Raw genomic sequence first — 11597 nt, forward strand, 5'->3', positions numbered from 1 at the left:
CACACAATTGACTAATACTTAGTAAATTAAAGTGAAAATTCTCAACAAGTAAGACATTTTTAATTATAAAATCAGACTCAAGTTCAATATTACCTAGGCCAATTACCTTAAGTTTACCGTTGTTTCCAAAAGCAACGGTCCCTAGTCTTTTGTACTTGAGTTCTGTAAATTTGGTGGGATCCCCAGTCATGTGTCTGGAGCATCCACTGTCAATAATCCATTTATTTTCCTACAGTTAAGTAGGAGAAGTTAAATTTTTATCAATTTAGGTTGAATTTAGGTTCATAGATTAAAAAAAATGAAAACGGTTAAAAAAAATGAAGAGTTTTGTAAAAAATTTTGAAGTTTTAAAAAAATTTAGATTTGAAAGACAAAGAAAACAGATTTTGATTTTTTTTTTTAAAAAAAATTTAAGTTAAAAAGAAAAAATCTTGAATTTTGAAAAGTAAAAAAAATTTAAGTTTGAAAAACAAAGAAAGCATGATTTTAAATTTTAAAAAAAACTAAGTTAGAAAATAGAATTTTGAATTTTGAAAATATTTTAAGTTTAAAAAAATTTTAAGTTAGAACGCAAAATTTTGAATTTTGAAACAACTCAAAAAGAATTTAAAAAACTTTGAAAAATAAAATTTGAACTTTTATTTTTAAAAGACTTTTAAAAAAAAAAAATTTTAAAAATAAAAAAAAGAAATAGAAAAGGATTGAAAAATAAAATGTTGAAATTTTGAAAAATTAGAAAAAGTTTTGAAGATTAAATTTGAAAAAAAAAAATTTAATTTTTGAACTTTTGAATTTAATTGAAGATTTGAATTTTGAATTAATTTATTAATTTAATTTTTGAATTAATTTTAAATTTAAATTAATTAAATTTTAATTTATATTATTTCAAGTTCAAAGATTAGATTTTGGTTATCCTTATTCATCTCACTTGGTATATGTTGTCAATCAAAGGAATCCTATGATTTGTGTGAGATGAGTTTGAGTTTGATTCATAAAGGTTGATCTGACCTTTTGTTAGATTTAGGTTTGACAAGTAGTAGTTTAAAAGTATACTTCAATAATTGAGCTTCCAGGTAGTGGCGAGGCACAGGGGCCTTCTTTGGCCGAAGCCTTATTGGAACAACAACCACTTTCTAGACAAAGCCGCTTAAGGAAGTTGTACTTTTAACCTACTCATTGAAACACCCTGGTCTAACTAGTCTTAGGTACCCAAATGGGTAAAGGCTGACTTTGAGGTGCCAACTAGTTTGGTGCCTCCCCCTAAATGATAGGTAGGGTGTTTAGGGTTAATGTAATGGATGTCCTTTTTGGGGACAAAATATTGGTTCTGCCCTACTTGCCTTGTTAGATAGGCTTTCGGGACCCACGCTTTTCGTTGATTTTTATGTGGGTGGAAAAAGAGGTAAAGGATCTTTGGGTCGATCCTGATTTGTACCCTATCCCTGATTTGTTATACATGCCCTTTTGAGATCCAAGAATAAGGTCAAGATTCTTGGATCGGGTTGTAAAAGTTGCTAGTAAGTCCTTAAAGTTTTGAACTTCACCCTTAAGGGTGGAGTTTTCATTTTCAAGTTTAGTTTGATTTTGGGTTTGTTTAGTTAAGTTTTGATTAAGAATTTGCTCCTTAAGGTCTTGATTTTCCTTAAGGAGCTGATCAGCCCTAGATTCGGATGCAAGCAGTTTCTTATTTAAAACAGAAATAATTTTAAAAAAATTTTCATTGATCGAATCTAAATATACCTTAGTCGAGCCGTCAGAAAAGAGTCCGATCTCTTGGCTCGACTCGTATTCGGAATCTTCGTCGAGCTCCGAGTCCGATCCAGGTCCAGTTGCCATCAGTGCGAGGTAGCTCGAGTTCTTTGGTGGTTCATCGTCGGAGTCGTCCGAGCTCTCGTCCCAAGTGGCTTGAAGAGCCTTCTTCTTCTTGCTCTTCTTGGGTTGGTCCTCCTTCTTGTAAGGGCATTCATGTCTGAAGTGCCCTTTTCTGTTGCAGCCAAAGCAGGTTATGTTGTTTTTACCTTCAGTGCTAAAGGGCTTCATAACCTTTTGGATGTCCCTCTTGGAGAACTTGTTCTTTCTTCTGGTGAACATCTTCCTTACCAAGTTCACCAGTTGTTCTTCTTCATTAGAGTCTGAATCTGACTCATCTTTCAGGTTCTTCTTGAATTTTGCTTTTTGACTTAGCTTCTTTTGATGAACCTGCAAACAAAGCAATACCCTTCTCGGCCTTGGCGTTAGTCTGTTCGTGTAATTCCAATTCACAAAAAAGTTCATCTAAATTAATTTTTGAAAGGTTCTTAGAAATTTTGTAGGCATCTATAATAGATGCCCACAGTGAATTCCTAGGGAACGCATTCAAGGCATACCTGATTATGTCTCTATTTTCTTGTTTGTGCCCAATCAGGTGGAGTCCGTTCAATATCTCCTTTATCCGAGCGTGGAGTTGGCTTGCAGATTCTCCTTCCTGCATTTTTATGTTAAATAATTTGTTTAATAATAAATCTCTTTTTGTTACCTTTGCATCAGAAGTGCCTTCATGTAGTTTGATCAGTTTATCCCATAGCTCTTTAGCTGACTCAGTTGGGCCGATCCGGTTCAGCTCCTCTTTTGTTAAGTCCGCACTGGAGTGTATTCTGGGCCTTGAATTCAACTTGTGCCTCCTTCTTCATGGTAGGGTTCCATCTTTCTGGTTTGAGTGGGGCATTGTTTCCTTCGTCCATTGGTGGTGTATAGCCTGTTTGAACTGCGAACCACTGATCCATGTCGGTCTTCAGATAGACCTCCATCCTTCTCTTCCAATAGGGAAAGTCTTCCCCATTGAAAAGAGGAGGACGAGCGGTGCTATAGCCTTCGCCTTGGGCCATTTAGATCCTGCACACACGAAAAAAAAAACAAAAAGTTCCCAAGACTGGGTCTTGGATTAGCAGTGCGGGAAGAGGTATAATAGAGAAAAAATGACTCGAATGGTGTTGCACCAGATTCGAGTAAAAAACCAATTTAGAAAAACAAAAAAAAAATAATCTAAACGGGCACGACTCGAATGGTGTTGCACCAGATTCGAGTAAAAAAATTAATCTAAACTCAGGCACCAATGCCTAATTTAGATTGTGCCACGAAAAAACAAAATACGAAAAAAATATGGATCTCCCCCGGCTCTTACGGTGGTTGCACCGATTCAGAGCAAACCTGGCTCTGATACCACTTGTAGGATCGAGTGCACGTGAGAGGGGGGGTGAATCACGTGCTTTTTTAAAAATTCGTTCGTTTAAAATCAGAGTTAGAAAATTTGTGCTTTGAAAAGCGTGCAGCGGAAAATAAGAAATACGAAGCGATGAAAGAAAATAAATACGAAAGACACAAGTAATTTTTTTACTTCGTTCGGAGCCGTCGACGACTCCTACTCGAAGGCCCAGGTCCCTTGGACCTTTCCTGTGGGCAATCCACTATAATCCTCTACCGGCAAAAACTCCCCCGGTAGAGTAGATTCGAATACAAAGAATAGGAAGTGTGACAACCCCACACTTCCTAACTTTTAATTAAGTGCAGAAAAATAAATTTCTTCGTTACCCAACAGTAGAAAAATCTGAGCGAGCTCGGATGTTGGGGATGATCTTCCGGCAGAAAGTTGGAGGTGGTCGTGTCGAAGCTCGGGCTGCCGCAGAAGAATGACGTTGGTCGAAATTTGTGCAATTCATGCACTGACCAAGGCTTTATATAGAAACGATTGAGTTATCTAGATCTGCAAATGTTTAAAAAAAACTTTTAAAACTTGATCCACTTCTTGCAGTTTATCTTATCCAGGATTAAAGAATAATTCAAATTATATTTATTTTATATTTATTTAAATATTTATTATAGATAGAAATAATTTTATCATTTAATAAAATTTCATATTAGTAAAATAAATAATAATGAAGATTAATTTTGCAGAGTTCACATGCAAAATTAATTTTATCCATATAATAAATCATAAAATAGAGTTAGTATAATAATAAAATATATTTAAAATATAGAATATTTAAAATTAATTAGATCCTGTCAATCCAGACCAGGATCTAACCAGGACTCAACTTAGATCACCCAAGTGGGTCTAGAGTTGGACCGCGCCTAAAGTCCAAAATTGGACTCGTCCTCACTGGTTCGCTCCTCCAGTGACTTACCTCACTTACCTCGTGCAGCTCTACTTGACTTCTTAACCCACCAGGACTTCCTGCCAAGGCTCAACCACCCTGGTCTTTCTGCCAAGTCTCAACCAACTTGGTCTTCGGCCAGTTGTCAGGCTCCGCGGACCCAACTGGACTTCCTGCCAGGGCTCAACCACCCTGGACTTCAGCCTGGTGTCTGGTTCTAAGTCTTTCGACCCTGCACACTTAGTAAAGAGGTTAAACCCACAACAAACCTAACTTTAACTTATTTGTCATTCATCAAAACTTGAGTTTGACCGTTAGTGCAAACTGCACCAACATTTTGATAATGACAAAATATTCAAGTTAAGTGTGTGATGTTTACTGATCAACTGATATAAGTGTGCAAGTAGCACAAGAAAGTCCTAGTTTAGACTAGGCACAGGAAAGTCCTAGTGCAGACTAGGCAGTGGAAATCCTAGTGGAGACTAGGCAGTGGAAGTCCTGGCTGGAGGCTGGGCAGACCTAATTTGGAGGATTAAGTGGAAAGTCTTGATCAGGAGGACTGGGTAGGAAGACTTGGCAGATCAAGTGCACTAGGTGGAAGACTAGGCAGGTCAGGTGGATCAGATGTCTAGAGGTGGAAATCCTGGGGGTGAGGATCGAGGCTAAGCAGAAGTCCAACAAGTTTGGAGGACTTGATTAGCAACAGGTAAATTCTCTCGAGTGGAGTGAGTGAGGACGTGTTCCCGGTAAGGGGAATAGTAGGCGTCGATCTGACCTGAGGATTTCATTGAAAATCTGAAGTCAAGACCAAAATAGTTGGTTAAACTGTTACACTTTCCTGTTAGATTTTGTTTTGTGTTAACTTGTAATGCAGGAAAGGATGGGCTGAAATTTTGTGTTCCGGACGTTCTTATCTAGATCCAGGCGATCGGCAGGCGCTTGGATGGGTTCCAAGCGACTGAATGTCAGCGGAACGGGGTTAGCGAAGCAGTGAGGTGGCAGAGTCTCAGTGGTCGGGACCCCTCAACTTCTAGGCGCCTGGAGTGGTTCCAGGCGCCTCGATCTGGATAAGGCGTTGTAGAGTCAAGGTTCATCCGAAACCTCCACGTCAGTATAGAGGTGCCCGAAAAGGGATGCAGGTGCTCAAAAATACTGAATCAGCAGCGTCGATAGTGGATCGACGGACAACGTGAAGGTACTCGGAAAGGCTTTCAGGCGCCCGAATACCCTAATAAAAGAGCCTCGAGGGAGAGCCCTTGAAGCATCATTCTACAGACAAGCGACGACCATCTTCATGCGAAGCATCAACTAGGAACATTGTCGTAACGCCGAAGAGTTGCACCAGAATTCGAGATCATCACTCTGTCGGTACATTTAATTTGTGCTTAATTTTTATTAGGTCGGTATAGTTTTTACCGGTCCTATACTTTTGTAAATCGCTAACTCCCTTTCGTAAGAGGGGAGTTATATAGTTGATTGCCCATTGGAAACGATCCTTTGATCGTGGGTCTTGGAGTAGCAGCCTGTGGCTGTGAACCAAGTAAATCCCTGTGTCTATTTTCTTTTTCTGCTGCACTCTCTACTTCTTTTATTGCAAGGATTTACGAGTTTTATACGAATTATGAAAATGCAACGAAAGCGCTATTCACCCCTCTATTGCTCTCAACGATCCTACAATTAGTATCAGAGTGAGGGGTGCTCGAACACAGTGCAAGCACTGATCGAGCAAGTTTTTTGATTTTCCATTTTTCAATTCATTCTATTTTCTACTGCACTATTAATCCAAGACCAAGTCTTGGTACATTTCAAAAATTTTTGTTGTGTGCAAGATTTCAATGGCTCATCAGGAAGGATACAACACTGCAAGGCCACCTCTGTTATCTAGGGAGGACTTCATCTGCTGGAAAGGTAGAATGGAGTACCACCTAAAGACTCAAGTGGACATGTGGATCATCTTCCAAACTGGGTTCACGATCCAATTGATAACGACGATCTTCCACAATCATGCGAAAGATGGGATGCGACCACCAAAAGAAAAATCGAAGTCGACGCCAAGGCAACCCAAACACTACAATGTGGGTTGACTAAAGAAGAACTAAACAGAGTCGGGTTGTTCATCAGCGCAAAAGATCTATAGGACAAGCTCATAGAACTCCACGAAGGAACGCCCGATACGAAGGTTAGCAAGCACGATCTCCTTATCAACAAACTTTACAACATCAAGATAATGGAAGAAGAATCCACTGGTGGACTGCACGCGTGCATCCAAGATCTACTAAATGGGCTTCATGCAATTGGCCAACCCGTTGAAAATCGGGATGTAATCAGGTACGCACTAAAAGCATTCCCTAGGAACACTTTGTGGACATCCATGGTTGATGCTTACAAGGTCTCCAGGGACCTTTCAAAAATTAAACTTGATAAACTATTTTTAGAATTTAAATTACATGAGCAGACTAACGCCATTCTGGCAGATAAAGGTATAGCTCTTATTGCAGGACCAACTAAGAAGAAAAAGTCAAGAAAATCAATTGAAGATGAATTCGATGAATCATCAGGATTTGAAAGTAACAATGAAGTCACCACCGAACTAGTAAATCTAGTTCAGAAGATGCTAAGAAAGAAGCGCGGACTTCGAAGGTCGGAGATGAAGAAGGTGGTGCAAAAAGCCAACTCCAACAAACCACCAACAAACAAGATAGAACTTACTTGCTATGGATGCAAGGAGAAAGGACACTTCAAGTCTAAATGCCCTAACCAGAAGAAAGAGTGCAAGTCCAAGAAGAAGGCGCTCAAAGCAACATGGGACAAGTCATCTTTAGAGGACTCAGAAGAGGAAGCCAACACAAACTTCCTAAGCACTCCCAGCTCGAGACGAACCAACTGGAATAGAAAGCGAATCAGACAGCGACTCAAGTACAAGCCACGAATCTGCATCCATTTTAGAAGGACCCACAACCGCTGTAAGTATTAAAAAGTTATATTCAATTATTTATAATTTATCAAAAAGGCTAGCTAAGTCCAACGCTTCAAGTTGAATTACTCTAAGAGGAGGTAGCACTCCTTAAAGAGAGAGTCAACTTTAGATCGCCAACTGAAAATGTTCAAGTTAGAAACTTAACTCAAGTCAAACTTGAGGAAGAGAATTCTAAGTTGAAACTTCAGATTGACGATCTGAAAAGATCGTTGAAAAAGTTTACCTCGGGCTCCAAGTATCTTAACATGATGCTTGAAACTCAAAGGGTTGGATATAATAAATTTGGGCTTGGACACAAAGCCAAACACAAGTCATATATATTTTTGTTAAATCGACCCAAGAAACTAAGAGTCCAAAGCATGAGTTCCTTGTTAAATTTGAGAGGTGTCCTAAGGCAATCGCCTTACGATTATACTATTTATTGGATAAATAGCAATTTACTATTTGAGTGCACATTCCATATGTGTTTAATTGGATCTTAAACTCAAATACTGAATGTCTATAGCGTTAGAGAATTTGTGATTAGATCACAACTAGTGAGCATCTCTACATATGTAATTATGAATGTATTGGAATTATCCCTAGTCGAGGAATTGATGAGCACGGACGTCATCGATTCTGTCGAGACTAGCACATTTTGAACTCCCTGGTTAGCTGATGAGTTAGGGTTTTATTGATTTTGAATCGATTTATTTTTGGGTTTTTACATGAAAATATATTATAAAATGAATCGATTCATTCATATTTGTCCCATATTGCATAAATTGAGGCTTGATATAATTTTTGTGATTTAATGGTGAATTTTGGCATTAATTTGGTTTTAATTGATTTTAGGGTTTGAACCGGACCCGACTCGAGCTCAACCGCGGTCAAATCGAGTCAAATTCGTCAAATTGATCAAGCCAACATGAAGGACATGATCTGGATCGAGCCCGATCAAAATCTCAGATTTTTTTGGAAACCCTAGACTGCCCTAAAGCCCAGATCAAATGTGCACCGTCGGATCAGAAATCAACAGCCAGGATTGATTGATTAATCAGCCGTATATAAGCTAAAAGATTAATCGATGAACAGTGCCTCCCGACACTGTTCATCGTCCCCGCGGAAACACCAACCTGCTCGGCGACGTACGTGAAGGAGAGCCCTCGTCTACCCAAATCAATTTCATAGCGATCCTTGATTCAAGAGGAGTACGAATCCGGTTTCTTGGGTGAAATTCGGCAGCTGGAGGAGGTCTACGGAGAGGGTTTCACCGGCGGCATTCCATTCGGTTTCTTCGCGTTCCGGTAACTTGCTGAGCAATCCGAAGATTCGAGCCATTGGAGGGGTTCTCTGAGGTTCGGTGATCATTCCTTTAGCATCAGCAAGCCAATCGGAGGAACTTTGAAGCTCGGAATCCAGATTTTTGCCATTTCACAGCTTGCGCCGGCTCTGTTCTGTCCGAGGAAGTTTTTTTCGAGCTGAGCAGAATCTGGACTGCAAGGAAACCACTCGACGACCTGTATCAAGCTCCAATGAATCAGTGAAGCCACAATGTGGATTCACCTAATGGTTTGACGCCCATTTGAGGAGAAACAATCGAAATTGGGAGGGATAGATGAGTTTAAGTTTCTGATTGCTGTTACTGTAATTGCAGTTCTGATAGTTTCTGCATTTCTTGGTTTTGCATCTGTTACTTTCCAAATTGTGGGTGCATTCGAATTGAACTTGGTGCATTTGGTTATTAGCTCAATGTTAGATTATGTTTAGATTTTGCTTCGTTTTAGAACCGCATCAGTTTGGTTTTAATCCTTCAATTGGTGCTGAATTTTGAATCTGCTCATTCACTGTTCCGTGCCAAGCTTTTGTTGAATGTATCAGATGACATTTGGCTTTGTTTGAACTCTTGCTTGCATTTTACCATTAGTTGATCAGTTTAAATAAACTCTAGTTGTTTGGTTTCTTGATTGCATCTATCTACTGCCAAATCCATTTTCATTTCATCGTTAAGTTAGTTAATCAGTTTAGCTTATATTAGAATTTGGTTTTCATTAGGATCATACAAATTTCAATTAGAAGAGAATTGAACCTTAATTGCCATGATTGCAAAAGAGCATCACTAGGGTAAGTGGAATTACTTCATTTTGAATTGCATTGCATTTTAGGAGATAACTTGATTTCAATGGCATTTCATCAAATCATTGCATTTTGAATTTCATTTCATTCGAAAATATCAAAACCCCCATTTTTATTCGGAAAACCCCAAAAAGAGCGACACCTAAGCTCAATTTAGGCAATTTTCTACTAGTCCTTGGAAAAACACGACTCGAGGCCCCTATACTTGCTTGTTTGTATTTATTATGGGTTTTCGATAAAATCTAAATTCTAATTTGAAGCCCTACCGTGACACTCTATTTAGGGCTTTTCATTAGCCAAGCAGCTGATCTTACTGCTGTCGACATTAAATGTTGAGAGTTAAACGTGGATGCTAGTTAAAGGTAACCAGTTCATTAGAGTGACCTGCTTTGAGACTTCATATGGTTCGATATATATATATATATATATCAATGAAGATCTCAGTGCAGCTTAAGTGTGAGTTTCCTTTGACTTGCGGTATTCAAGTCACCTTGGTCATTGAGGCTTATACTTTGACATCTTAAGCAAGTATCTCCGAGGAGGTGTGAACTCGAGATGATTGGGTATAAGTTGAAGTACTCGAAGGTGTTTGAATAGTCCACAGAGGATTCACCGCTCCTTGAAAAGGAGATGTATACCTTGCGGCCGCTTGTCAGGATTGTTACTAAAAGTCTTTGGCCAAAGTATTACATGTTAAGAGTATGATACTCTTGGACACATGTACAAGTAACTTGAATCCACATGACAAGAAAGTAGCTTGGGCTAGGTCCTAGTGGAGACCGACACATAGACCATGTCCTGAATCAAGCAGGTATAAGACGGTGAAAGGAATGAGACACGATTTAGTAGAGCTGCTGAAAGGTTTAGAATTGTTCTGGAATCAATCATTAATTTTTTAGTCAATTGAGGATCATGATGTACTACTAGGTGTCACTCATGATCGTTCCGTAATTAATAATTAATTACGGACGACCAACATAATCGGGAACCTATTGGGTCACACGCACTACAAGTTCTCCGAAGGACTTAAAACGAGTTTAAGAATTGGATTCTCAGAATGAGAGAAATAAAGTCTAGTTGGACCGGACAAAGGACAAAATGATGAAATCCGTCTTACGAAGACAAAATGAACGAAATTGATTTCGTTCAAATCAAAAGTCGATTGGTTAGTGAACCAAATATTTCAGTTTTGAACCAAAATTGAACCAACTTGGTTTGGTTCATGATGGAAGAGGTTTTGGCAAAATGGAAGAGATGAGAAGCTTTGTCTTTGGAAGACGAATCGAACAAAACTAGTTTAGGTCAAATCGAAGTTCATTTGGTTAGTGAACCGAACGAACCAAGTTTGAACCTGGTTCGCTACAGTACTGTGGTTTGGTTCAACTTGTTTAATCCGGTTCAGTTGATCTGGTTTAAATCCTTGATTAGCCCTAAACCTAATTGCTTTTAAATGGGTTCCTGTAGCTTCCCCAAAATCCACAATCGCGACATTAATCTCCTGTTCATCTTCTTCTAACCGTCTGCATGAAGGAGGAAAAGTCGTTGGTGTGAGCGCTGCCACTGGCGGCGCCACTCTCGGGTTGCTAGCCAACCGCGGTGCCTTCCTCTGCTCTCCCTATGTTCACCTGCCACCGGAGAAGCCAGGGATCGTAGCCCTAGCCATGCGCGATGGGGCTTCTTCTGACGAGCACAAACGCCGCCTGCTTTTTGCGATTAAGGTGACTAACCGCGCGAGAGGAAGGAGGAGCCAACAGAAACCCTAGTCTCCCTTCCGCCGTTCTCCTCTCCGTTCATTGCCGGCCACGACAAAATAGTTACAGAATAGGGGAGGTTTCCGCCGGTTTGTCTCTGCTCGTCGTCCGTCGGAGAAGCCGATCGTCGGCCAAGGGAGAAGGAAGATAGAAGGTGCTTGACTCTTCCCACAGATCGTGTGAGACACGATCCTGCTTCCTCCGTCGCACGGGGCTTCTTCTTCTTCCCATTGCCATCACCTTTGCTCCGGCCATGGCTGCCTATTTCTTGAGCATGGATATTTTAGGCTTCCGGCTCGGGGTTAATTGTACATTAATTGGATTTGATTTTGTAGGACTCAAGTTGAACCAAGATGGAACCCAAATTGAGATCGCGTTAAATTGAACCAAGATTGACCAAATTGATGGATCCAACCTCATGAATCAAGACCTACATTTGATTTGGACTGATCCCATGTGAATTTGACTCGAACCGGAGTCGAATTGGAGCTGAACCGGACCAATTAAGCTTGAATCAGAGCTGAACCGGCGCTAAATCACAAATTAACCCGGTCTGAACAGTGCTAAGCCGGCCGATTTTCAAATCCCAGTTAAAACGAGGAGTTTCACTGTAGCTCATTGTCG

Source organism: Curcuma longa, chromosome 17 (assembly GCF_044706935.1).
Source record: "Curcuma longa cultivar G26 ecotype Majalengka, Jawa Barat chromosome 17, ITB_CL_G26_1.1, whole genome shotgun sequence".
NCBI classification, from domain to species: Eukaryota; Viridiplantae; Streptophyta; class Magnoliopsida; order Zingiberales; family Zingiberaceae; genus Curcuma; species Curcuma longa.